This window comes from Brienomyrus brachyistius, chromosome 21 (assembly GCF_023856365.1).
Source record: "Brienomyrus brachyistius isolate T26 chromosome 21, BBRACH_0.4, whole genome shotgun sequence".
NCBI lineage: Eukaryota > Metazoa > Chordata > Actinopteri > Osteoglossiformes > Mormyridae > Brienomyrus > Brienomyrus brachyistius.
The window spans coordinates 10,261,149-10,274,517 of NC_064553.1; positions in this window are offsets into that span (position 1 = coordinate 10,261,149).

Genomic DNA, 13,369 nt, shown 5'->3' on the forward strand with positions numbered 1-13,369 from the left:
CCTAGTGTGTGTCCCTTAAAAAATGGTTGTATATAATATGACATTTGCAGAAGATTTTAAAATGCAACAAATGTACAGTATTTGTCATTTCTGCCCTTTAAAGTAATGAACGGAAAATGGTTTCGGAAGGAAAAAAAAAATGTGTTCATTTCCATATGCATTGAGTGGTTCTGGAAGCTGTTTAAATGTGGCAATTCAAGAAGAAATAAATCTGTTACTCTGCATATTATTGGAACAAAATACTTTGGTCTCCTTTTGGTTAATATCTCCGAGCGCAATTATTGGAAGACATTCAAGAAAAGCTCTAAGAAAAAACAGATGTTGCTTGATTCACTTCATGCGCCTGTTAAGACTGTAGATGGATAAAGACTCTCATACAAAAAAATAGTAGAAACAACGACAGTTTAATTCTACAACAGGTCCAGCAAGCTAATTTGAATATATCTATTTATATATATATATATATATATATATATATATATATGTTTGTTTGGAAGGAGGTGTCCTGAGCCTGGTTTTGAACACGAAAGACAGGAACTTCTCTTAACATTTACGTAGTGGACCTATATAGACATCATCTCATAGGCAAGGAACAGAAAGCAAATGTTGTGTGTGACATGGAAACGATTATCTTCAAGTGCGTATAGAATGAATAGAGAGAGGAATCAATGAGAACAGACATCCCCAGAAGGTCTGGTGGTGGAGTTATTGTGGGTCAAGACAAAAAAAGTTTGTCAGTCTGGAGTTTTTACAAAATTGTTTGAGTTGGCCAGATGATGGAAACACGTGGTAGAGGGAACCCAGTGAGATATGGAGTAACTCAGATGTTGCTGATTCCAGAGGGCCTCGCTTTTACAAAATGTGTGTGTGAACAGGTTGGTCACTTAAGCAAATAAATAATAAACCCAGCTCAGTTCATCTGGGTCAGATCATTTTATATTAGCATAATAATAATGACAGAAATTAGCATCAGGTATTACTAAAATAACACACATATTTGATGTGCAGTTTTACAACCAAAATGTATATCCTAGATGTCCATGGCTGGGAGACAACAGTCCTTAATAATTATTATAAAAATTACAAATTCCCTGCCGAATTCTAAAATAAAATATTGTACATGAGAGACCTAATTAACATCGCAAAAGTCTATCTGAAAAAAAAGGCTAGTTGAAAATATCTACAAAATGGGCACATGTGAATTTAGGAGAGGAATTTCCGCAGAGGTCTGACAACCTCAATTACGCAGCATTCGCTGTCTTCTCTAACGTGCTAGTAAAAATGTAAAAATAAAGAGACAAAAGGAAAATTGCACCTGAGCCTGAATGACCGAGTGGGTGCAGAATGTAGAGCTTGTTCAGGCGATGTCTATCTTTCATGAGAAGCACTCAGTTTGACACCCATACACCCCCCTCCAGGCTAAGGTCATGTGAACACTCCTGTGTTTTTTTCCCCTCATTCATTTGGCCTTTTGCAGTACATTCTTCTTTTTTAGTAGAGATTATCTGAACAGCAAGAACAGGCTGACAATCACGTCAATGCTTGTCTGGGGCCTGCATGACACATAGGCCATGAACATATGAAGCACAACTTACTGGGCTGTACGATGAGTAACTGTGTTCTCTGTGAACAACAATTCTGAGGGTTGTTTTTCAAGTGGAGAACAAGACCAGCCAAATTTTAATGGTGGCGGGGATCTCCAGTGGCACATGGTGCCATTAACATACCATTTATTTGATTTAGACACCTACTTTTTGTTAGTCATCCATTTTCTGTAAATGCTTGTCCTATTCAGGTTCTCTGGGGGGGGGGGGGGGCACAGAGCCTGTCCTGGAGACTATGGGTACAAGGCAGGGAGCAACTCAGGATGGGGTGCCAACCCATCGCAGGGCACACTCACGCACCAGTCACTCACAGATGCACACTTACGGGCAATTTAATAAGTTCAATTAACCTCAGCATGTTTTGGGACTAGGGGGGAAACCGGAGTACCTGGAGGAAACCCCTGGATGACCCAAGGAGAGCATGCAAACTCCACACACATGGAGCCAGGGGCGAGACAACAGCGCTAACTATTGTGCCAACATACGTTTTTGTCATTTTTTTAAAAATTGCTTACATTTTTATTCTTTACATTATTTTTAGATTCAGTTTTATATTTACTTATTTATATTCTGTTGCTGTTTATTCTGTTTATATTCAGTTTATTTTATATGCTATTCATCTTATTTATCTCTGTACCGTTGCTCTCTTTTCTATTCTTTCCTTCTTGCAACAATAAGGACAGTCATCCGATTTTGATGCACCTTGTGCAATGGCAACAAAGGCATCCCTTCCTTCATTCATTCATTCATTCATTCATTCATTCTACTTGACTGTAAACAGAAGTCGAGAATTGACATGACAGTTGGAAAAAAGTGGAGAATGTACACAAGGGGTGTCCCACAACTCTGGAAAGATTAACAAGCCGAAAAAAAAATTGCCTGTCACTGGGAATTACTGGGATCTTGACCTAGCTGACTCTGCCCATCCAAAAATCCCCATAATGCCTTGATCCAAAATGAACATTACACTCATTCTCCAAGATCATGAAGTGAGATACAACTGCACTAACATCTCCTCCAAGCCATAACAGATTTCTTCACAACAACCTCAGTGTTTACTCCCCAAATAAAAAGGCAGAATTGACGCGAGGCCAAGGCACCACATATTCAGCAAACATGATGTTGACTGGTAACCCTCATCAGAATTATATTGCCTGGAACTCACATGTGTTCTCAGCCTTGATTATATTCCATGACACATACCCTGACATCAAATGATATGGATTTAACATCCAGAAATCCAGCTGAGGTGGGAGTCGACCACACAGCACTGCCATTCATTCCAGTGTTGCCTCCATTAGTGATTGAAGGTAAATATTTGCATGGAAACGGCTTGCTCTGTCAGGGATCTAACTTACAGAGGGGGATGGGACACATTTCACTAAATTATGCTTGTCTTGCTTTACAATAATATCAGAACCCTAAAGCAGTAAATTATTCTGTTACTGGGAGTAATGCACACATAGCAGTCGAATAAATCGTCTCTTTTATCCTCTGGTCAGGTTCCTGTCCTTGTGCGGAGCTTGACATTTTAATCGCTGTTGTTTTTCATGACCTAAAGCCAGTCTGCAGGAGTAAACATTTACAGCTGTCACCGAACCAAATGCCAGAATCAAGGCATCAGGAGGGCTGTAGAGAAATCGCTAAAAACCTTATTTTGACCTTACTTTTAAATTAGTGCAACATGCAAATAGAAATTAAATTATATATATGAAAAACAAGAGCAATGATTAGGACCAGTGGGCCTACAGGGATATATAGATGCAGTTTTCTTATTTACTTTATTTCCGTTCAAGATGTATCAGTATTTTAAAGCACATTCATTATGCGACCACACCAGTTTAATTTGATTATAGTACAAATGCACAATGTGACATAATTTTGAGAATTAATAAATCTATTTTCTTGAACCTCAGTTCTTAATAGCAATCATTCATTTGGGGTGAGGTGGGAATTTAAACTGCATTTAATTATCCAAAACTGGTTTCAATTTTTACAGCTTGAGATGTGTACTGGAGTAGTGCAGTTTAAGTACAGTACGCCCGGAACAGGATTTTGGGTTAAGAGCCTGCACATGCAGATCTGTAGTCCTGACTCTCTGGGGATGCTGGAAAGTACGCTAAGGTTTAGATAAATACTTGGTTTCTGCTTTCTGGCTGGTTTCAGTTGAACAAAGCTTGTATTTTTGAGATATCCTTCTTGTGACCCAAGGAGTAGAAGCTATCAGCGAGACTTTCATTTTGCAAACGCTTCAGCCTTTAATCTTCATATGCACAAATGCCTTAAGGCCGAGGACACTCCCTCAAACTAAACGCGTCACCAGAGGGGGAAAAAAGGCTTGTTCTCTATTTTTCACCTTATACTAGACCGCAGGAGTCTTGGCAGAGATAACCCATTTACACCCGGTCCTTTCACTCAACAAAAATATCTAGCAGTTGTTTGGAGGAAAAGGAAAGAATTTCGCTTTCCCTCATGTCAACGTAACCAAAAAGCAACAAGAAAATAAGAAGGACTTTGCCTTCAGAGCAGAACTGAAGGATCTTCAATAAGACCCTTCATTCCTCTGACAGATGATCATCCCCCTGTGTGTGTGTTATAGAACCATCATATCTGCTTTTGTCAGAAAGAGACATCAGACATAAGGAAGCAGAGCGTCACATGGAAAAGTTCTGTTTCCAATACAGCACAAAATGTGAGTCTTGATATCACTCTTACAGAGAATTTTATGTTCAAATACCTCCTTCCTTTAATGGCCAAGTAAACCATGCAAAAGTCCTTTGACCAAATGATGTGTGTGTGTGTGTGTGTGTGTGTGTGCGTGTGTGTGTGTTTGTGAGTGTGTGGAAGTGATACACATGGGAATAAAAGACAATCATTTTGTTGTTTCCTGTTACAGTATAATTTGCTTTGAAGAAAGTAACTGTACAGCAAAAATTCCATCTGAGACAATAAAAAGTGACTTCAGTTAACCCTGTTATTCTTTGTGTCAAGCTGACCCAGGCCTGATAGGATTGCTACTTAATGTCTTTCTCAGTAAAATATCGTGACCTTTTCTTGTTTGAACGGGAGCTCCTATTGTTTACATGATCCGTGTTTTGGCTTGCCTTTCTCGAAAGACAATGTTGTGGGTTGTTTTGTAGGACTTCTAGAAGTGTTCATGAGATGGCGAATAAATGTGCCATCGATACCTTTGCTGTTGAATAATTTGTGTTTTAAGCAGCATATCCATGAATGCCCCTTAGTTCATAAAGGACTTTGCTAGAATTTCAACTATTCATTGATGCATCGCACCAAGGCTGACAGAGAGAACCTAAACTGAAACCGAAGAAGGTTGACAGTCAGGCAAATGATCACGTAGGTCCTGGATGGTGATATTAAGGAGGACACTTGTGAGGCGGAAGACACTAATGATCCTGGCCTTTATGTTTTCTTCCATTGATGTTTTTAAGCAGGGCTTAGCAGGAGACAGAATAGAGCTTCAGCAAGTCAAAGGCAGATCTGTAGCTATTTCAACTCAAGATTCAAGAAATCTTAATTGTGACCCTATCGATATGCACATAAACATGCATATACAGGTATACATCATTTACCTATAACCAGTCAACCATAACCGTAATCCATATTCATTTGCTACATAATTATTCTTATGTTTCAAGCTATTTATTTTTGATCTGTTTTCCATTAGGCTGTTCATCATTACTAAACCCAATTTCAGAAACCTGCATAGATTAAACATAGCCCTGCTTATTTTGAGGTTTGTGGTACCAGGAAATAATGAGTTGCTCTTCTATCAGACCAAGAGCTATTACTATGAACCGCTGTCTGCGGCTGACCAATGAGTATGTAATAAATGTGACAGGTAACCAAAAAGACTAATAATCATGCAAAGACTCCATATATAAAACGAAAATTAATTATTTTATAATGTTTGGAAATAAAGCACATTTGTAGCCTTTGAAAGTGCTATACAGGTAATATCCTACATATTGATGGTCACCATACAGTACTAATGACTAAGTAAACCACTGGCCTCATAAAACAATGTTTTAAATTCTTCGACATGTAAGGTGTGTCCCATTTTGTCTTTTGCTATCAATTCATAAGTTTCATACGGGTTTCTTTTTATTAAGGACAATGTTTTAGGCGACTGATAACCCTGATCAGTCCTCAGTAGCACCTTTCAAAAAAGCGTGCAAACCCTGAGACGTGGGTGTCTCGAAATGTTGAAACGACATCGTTATTTTTTCAGTAAGGGCTCCCCTTCTGCCTCACTGTCGCTGTTGAATAACAGGATACTTTGCGCCCCCCCCCCCCCCTCTTTTTTTTGTTGTCGTTTACATTCAGTCCTCAATAGGGCTCTCTTAGCAACAACGGTTGCTAAGAAGCTGGCTGAAGCTCCTGTTGCGATGCAACTGGAAAGGGTTGTCTGAGGCAACGTAAGCCTTGCGGAATTCGGCGTAGCAGTCATGCTCTCGCATGCCGCATTGTTTACGCTGCGCAGGCAGCCCAAAGTCCGCGGCTGTTTCCTCATGCTTCCGTTTATTTTTACCCTTGTAGCGGGAGAGCAGCGGCAATCCATTATTTAAGCCAAAGGCAGCCCGAAAAGCCAGTGGAACCTCTCTGTCCTGGACGCTATTTTCGGTTCTGCTCATGTGAGTGTGAAATCTACTTTGAAAGGGTGGAGGCCTGGGCCAGCCTCTCTGTGTGGTTCCCTCGAAGCACAGAACCAAATCCTTGTGCCGTTTTCTAAAGAAAACAAGGCTATTTACAGTATATATCAACAGCTTTCTAAATTATTAATAAGCTTGGCATTTCCACTCTACCCAATGGCATAGTGGAGAGTTTGATATTGGGGGCAGGGGGACACAACTTAATGATTTAAATGTAAAGGTCAATTTTTCTGTGTGGGGTACGTGGGGAATGAAGCCAAATTGAATATTACAGGTACACATATCTGACCCCCCCTCACCCACATCCTCTAGTTCCTATGTCGCTACTTCTACCCTAGGAATGTTTATGAATGTAGGAATGACGTATGAAAGTGTATCTGTCTAAGGCTGATGCTCTAAGGCTGATTCTCCCTTCTGCCAGGCAGGAGGTGAGTTCTTTGCCACTTCTAACCGCCTCAACAAAGCCACTTCTTCCCCACATTCAGAAAGCCTCATCCGTCGATGATGAGCGTGGCACGGATTCAAAGACCAAGAAGAAACAGAAAACAGAGTGTCAGATCTGTTTTAGGTCTTTGCTATCAGATCCCGTCATAATTATTTGTTTGTATTTCACACTCTACTGTTCCCTGATGGCGTTCACTCAGGTCCAGACTTCTGTGATAAGTAAGACTGGCAATAAGGTGATGCTTTCATGAGTAAAGACATATGCCGCGTTGCGATTTACTAGGCATGGAGTGATACCTTGCCAGAAGATAAGTCACTGATCTGTACCAAACATCTAAGATGATTGAGAGTTGGTGGATAGAGAGCTTGTTTTTATCCTTAGGCATCACTCTGTGGGAGTGATATATGTTTAGATATAAAGAAAAATACCTTTCAGTGATGATTTTGTAAATAGATCATTTATGGAATGTACTAGCAAGTGCAATAAAAAATGCAAAAAAATAAAACCGCCACGCAAGAGAAAAGCGCTTCGTCTGTTAGCGACTCCCTCTTGGTCATGTGCCTTTTAAGTCGTCGTCAGAGTATCGTTACCTTTCGAAAGGAAACACACGCCTGGTGATTTTTAATCGAGGAGAAACACGGAAGCAGTAGCTTTGAGCTTTGCTTAACTAGGTCAGTGTATAAGTACCATCTGGGCACGTTTAGGTTGTGGATATACAAGGACGTGCCTCTCCTCTCTCTTCTACAAATTCAGCTCAAAGACCTGAAGGTTTTGGTGCAATTGCCTCTAGCAATTCAGCTGATATAATGGATCTTGATGATAGATTAATAAATAATATTTGTCTGAGTCTTTTCACGAGCATGGGAGTAGGATTTATAAAATTGTGCATATCATTGCAATTTGTGGACCCCTATTGTTCCTGGCACAAGTGCCTGATCAGCAGGACTATGACTGGGTAAGAGGTTGTACAAAATGGTCCAATGGATACTTATGCACATCAAATTGCTATTTTTCTCCTGCTTGGAAATGCATGGATATTATATGTCATAAATCTGACGATATCTATGATGTCTTATGTTCTGACTTGCATAATGCAATCACTTCAAAGATTTTCTGTTAGTTAATGCCAGTTAATGAATTCTGTGCTCCTGTGAAAGGCTTTTTCTATAAATATGAAAGGAGAGGATATAAAATGTAGCTTGTGGGAAGCAGCGAGCCTCGAAATTACCTTAATTTTATTCACCATACAAAGTCAGCCCTGTAGCAGTAGTGTGATAAAAATACACAAGTCGATGTGTTTCACACCATGTGGTGTGCATTAGCGCGGCAGCACATTTCTGTTATTATGCGTTTGTTACAGAAAAGTCTAAGTGCTATAAATCTAAGTCCCAAAGGCATGTAGCACGGTGTGATTCTGCAGCGGTTATCAGTGTACCCACAATCCTCCTGGATTGGATGTTCGATTTTCGCCTCCAGTTCCGCATGTTTGGGGTTTACAGGAGCTCCTCCTGTTTCTGTCAGTTTTCTTCTGCAGAGCAGTTTTCTTCTGGGTATGTCTGAAATCACCTACTTACACAGTATGTACTAAATTTCATCAGAAGCCTTCTACTCGACCGTTAATTCCGTGCATACTGTGCGTACGCATGAGAATTGCATGCACGTGCCATCTCGCACATTACCTGACCTGGATATTTTGCAATGATGTAGTTTGACCCCGGTGAGAGTTAAAAACGATCAATTAAAAAATCCCAATTCAAGTCAATTAATGTACGTGAGCATTGTTTTCTACGTAAATTTGGAAAGAGATGGTACTTTATCCATCACCATGACAAAACTTGCTGAGCAAGCGACGTTCTTTGCTGCTCCAGTGGACCTTGTGGGATAGCATACTGTCCTCAGTTACACATTTTGAGAATCCACAGAGTGTAATATGTCATCTGGGTGCTGTTCGCCTACTATCTCATCCATACTGAGGATTCTGGCATACTGCTTACTTTGAATACTATATTTTGCCTAGTACATATCAAATAAGTCTGGTATTTCAGATACACCCATAGTTTCTCTATTGCCCATAGTGTGTGAGTATATGCCCTTTGATCGATCAGGATTCCATACTAACGGCCCCCTGCCTTGTGTCCTGTGTTTCCAGGATCTACATCACCCTGTACTGCAGAAGTAGCTATAATAAATAAATGAAATTAATGTACAATGTGCTATCGATTGCATATAAGGAATGTAGAGCATTTTATTGTGTTGATGTACATTTCAATTTTAATTCTGTCTACCAGCAACAATTTACTAATAACAGATTGATACAAACTGGAAATACACGCATTTCAATTCAATCTATAAGAATCGTTAAGCCCATTTTAATCCGTCTTTGTGGAATGTACAACGCAGTAGCTAGCATGGTCCGTAGGAGGCGCCACGTTTTATTTCAAGAGACACTGACTTGGAGTGCAATTCTTCTGTGTAGTGAGTAACTCCTCCTCCTAGATCCAGCTAACTGATCAACTAACCCACCTGGTCTTCTCAGCACACATATCCTGAAAAACACTGCCATGAGATCAATTAATCACTTTGCAAAATGGAAACCACAGCACCACAGACCGGAGGTAGAGCGCTGAATAATTTATGAATGAGTGGATTTGCAACTTTTGCATACTGAGTGCGGCAAGAAGGCAGCTGCAATTCGGCCAGGAAAACTTTACTGCTGCAAGTGATGTTTTTATTTCTCAGGAGAAACACTGCATTTTGCTCGGTGAAGTATCTTTATTGCCGCAGTGAGTGGAGGTTAAAATAAAAAGTACCTGAGATCTTCCAGTGATCTCATTTCTAGATATATGGAGTGAAGACCCTGCAGAGGTCTTTTTTTAGTCCAGTTGTGGTTGCTGCGAGATCTTACACGGACATTTCTGTTGATAAAAACCAAATAAATGCAAGTCAAAGATGTTACTCCCATGTTTATTTTATAGTAATCTGGTTTTCATTGAGGAGAAACGAAACCAGGGCTACATTTTTGGCTTTCCTCGTGAATGAGTAATGGATCACACTGCCTGAAAAATGTTTGGGACTTTTGCATTGATTGGAACCGAGGTTTGTAATTTATTTATTTACTTTATTTTGGTGGTTCAGTTTTTGTGTGAGGAGGGGATGAAAAGGCATTGAAGATTTTAGACCAGCTGTGAGCTAAAATCCGTTTCTGGCCTGGCTCATTTTTGCACACGGATGTATGTTGCCATTTACAATATGTGATGTGGTCCAACCCACTTTTGACATCTGACGATTATGTTTACTCATGTCTATTTTTGTGTTTGCGTGCGTCTGCACGCCCCGGGGCATGTGTGAAGTGGAGCTAGGGTCTGGCGTGGGTGCACGCTGCTGTTTCTCCTCCATCTCCTCCTCTGTCTGTGTTCTAGCCCCCCCCCCCCCCCCGGCCCCCCGCCCCAGTTTGCTGTGATAATGCTCCGCGTGGCAGCCGACAATGTACCCCTCCCCCTTTTTCAGCCCTACTTCTCACTTCCGCAGCCGGCAGGCGGCCGACCTCATGACCCTGTCCCTTGCAGATGGCAGGGGTTGAATAAAAGACCCCTCCCCCCGCAATGCTACCTTCCCATCCTCTGATTCAGACTGCTTGCCAAAGGAAATGCAGAGAATATTTGCGCTCCCATCCCGGGATCCACATAGACTGATTTTTAAACTCATATTCTCTTGCCTTTTTAATGTCAACCAGCTTTATTTTCATTTATTTTTATTTTAAGTCCCTCAACCCCCCCCAGACCCCCCCCCCACAACAAAATTAGCTAGTCATTCTGTTAGGTTACATTTTTACTCTGGTCCCATGACCAATGAAGGTACATGAAATTTATAAAGGGACAAGCACAGTAACACATGGAGAAATGGTAGGTTTGGCTTATGGGCCGGGATACAGTCTTCAGTGTCTCTTTAGTGGTATTTGGAGTCCATTTACTAGTTCACTCTCCATTCTGGAAGCTGCTGTAGAGATGAATGATGTGTTTAATCCCATCAAAATGATCCACCAGATCCCAGCTTCTTCTTCCCATTCATCCTGCGCATGGTTAGCCCACTTTGTGGGCTCCATGACACCTGGTCCACGTGGAGGGTTTCAGAATATGTCATCATCCCCCACCCCCCCGGCACACAGCCAGCCCCCTGGGAGGGGCCCCGCAGGTGGGAGTGATGGCTTGCAGGAGACATATGCCCTAACAGTCGACTGTTTTTGTGGCGAGCGAGTAGGGTCGCCGGCGTGTTCTCCGCCAGCCCGGCATCCTTTTCACGAGCTGACCTCGTTCTCATGTAGGCATCACCAAGCAAGCATGCGGAGCGTGGTCGCATAGTTCATGCAAGGATCTTAAGCGGACCCAGTGCATTGAATGCAAGCTGTGTCTCTTTAAAACTAAGGCACCATTTTAATAAAGAATAACACAAACGCAGATGGCGCCGTCTATATTTAGGTTTCTGGAGTATATCAGGCCCCTGCAGTTGGACAGAGCACTATTTATTTTAACGATTCGGGCACAGTATCGGGCAGCCTTCTGATGGGCCACGCAATGGGTCCTTAGCGGGGATGGAGGGAAGAGTCTCCAGTTTGAAGGATGCCGGTTTATCAGCGCTTGCAAAGTTCTGCCCAGTCCCAGTCCAAATTGCCTGCTGTCTGTAGGAGCTTGTGGGGCAGGTATGGGGTCATTAGCTTCTGAAAATGAGGCAGGGCCAGTTAGGCTCTAACCTGGGCACTGATTGCTGTTGACCTGGTTCAATTCACCCTTAAGGTATCTGCTTAAGCATGCTGGATTTAATAAAAACAAAAAAATGTAATAAATGCAAATGACCCAGCCGTTGCATGCTTTTATTACATGATGCTATATGCATGCTTAACAGATAGATATTCCATTGTAGCTCGGGCATTACCTGTCTCTCCTAGGCCTTAGAATACAGATGGGCCTGTTGTAAAGTTATCCAAGGTCACTTAATGATGCATGGAGTCTATTCACGCCCCTGGAATCCTGTTTCTATATATGGTATCTTAACCGTTGCCTCATATGCAACAAACTCCTTATTCATCTTTTTTTCTACATATGAATAAGCTTTTCCACAGTTGAACTTGGCCTCCACCTGAAGGATATTGCAAAAGCATTTGATGGATAAAAAAAAAATTGAATCCAAAAAAAAATCCCAGCAACAATCAACTGATCCACACAGGATCAGACTTAACCTCCTAAAGATGTTTTTGCTGCATTAACTGAGCACTGACTGACTGTCGTACCATGACGCATGGACGAGTGTTAGATAATGACAGCATTTAGGTGAGCGAGTCATACTGACTTTGCCCGTTCTCCTGTCTGGGCTGCAGACATGGAGTTCCTGTCTAAACACCGAGCATTTATAAGCTTTCAAAAGGACTTTGTGGACCATAAATGCAGGTTAAGTAGTGAAAGGGAACCTCTGTGAAACAAGCTCTGTTGAATTTGTGGAACAAATAATAGTTTCCCTACTTACGGGTCAAATGTGTGCTGCGTTCATGAAGGTACATAAATCCTAAGAGCCACAAAGGACAAATATGTAAATAAACGTAACTGAGCCTGAGAAACACCACAGACATTCTTCATCACTCTGACTGGGTCAGATGGATGGATGGATGGATGGAGTATTGGTTTCGAGGAGCAGCACATGGAGATTGACTGTAACAGAACACAACTGTCATGGAAATGAGATTTGAGCTCCTATGCTTTGACTTTCCCATGCTTTTCTCCAACAGAAATGTTGACTTTTCTTGGACTTGCTTATACCTGATTGACTGCACAAAAGCCCCTTTATCCCTGTCATCAATGGTGAGAAATATGCATTATTTATCTGTGCACTGTAGCCTCATACGTCTCATACTGGCTTAAACCCCATCCCCCATCACTCTGTGTGCTGAGCTTGGATGTTCTTCCATATCTGTGTGGGGTTCCTCCCACGTACCAAAAACATAGTTAGGTGAATTGGAGTCACTATGTTGTCCATAGTCTTTGAGTGGAACTATTCAATGGACTGGTATCCTGTCCAAAATGTCTCCTTCCATGTGCCCTATATTCTGCATGAACAGCATGGAAGATGGAAGGATGGATGTTTATGCGCCTTTAAAGAAGGTACCATTTTGGTTATATCTTCTGGTTTCAAGAGGTCATGTGCGGTGCTGTGGTTTATTGACCTTTTGTTTGAGTTGTATAAACATCAACAGCCAAATACATTTACTATCTTTTCTGCAGAATATTATTGTTTTTCTGAAGCACACCAGAAACAGCTACACTCTGCTTCTGTCGATAGAAATTGTGTGACCAGTTGTCGAGGGAGATGACTTTGTAGTGTACAGTGTGTATCTGCCTATCGTCTTCAATTTACACTCAGATCTGAAAACGCAGTGCTTAATACGTTTTACGCAGTTGTTTATGTGTCGATATTTTTCTCTGCACATTATTTCCCTGCAGCCCTCATTGTGTTGTTTTTTTTTTTTTTTATTCTTTTGGAAACATGAGTGCTCCTCTCTTAGGAGACTGTGGGTAACTTGAAAGTAGCAGTGTAATATACAAACCAATGATGATGTCAGCTTGTTATTGACGTTCCAAGTCTGAATGACTGAGCAAGGGATA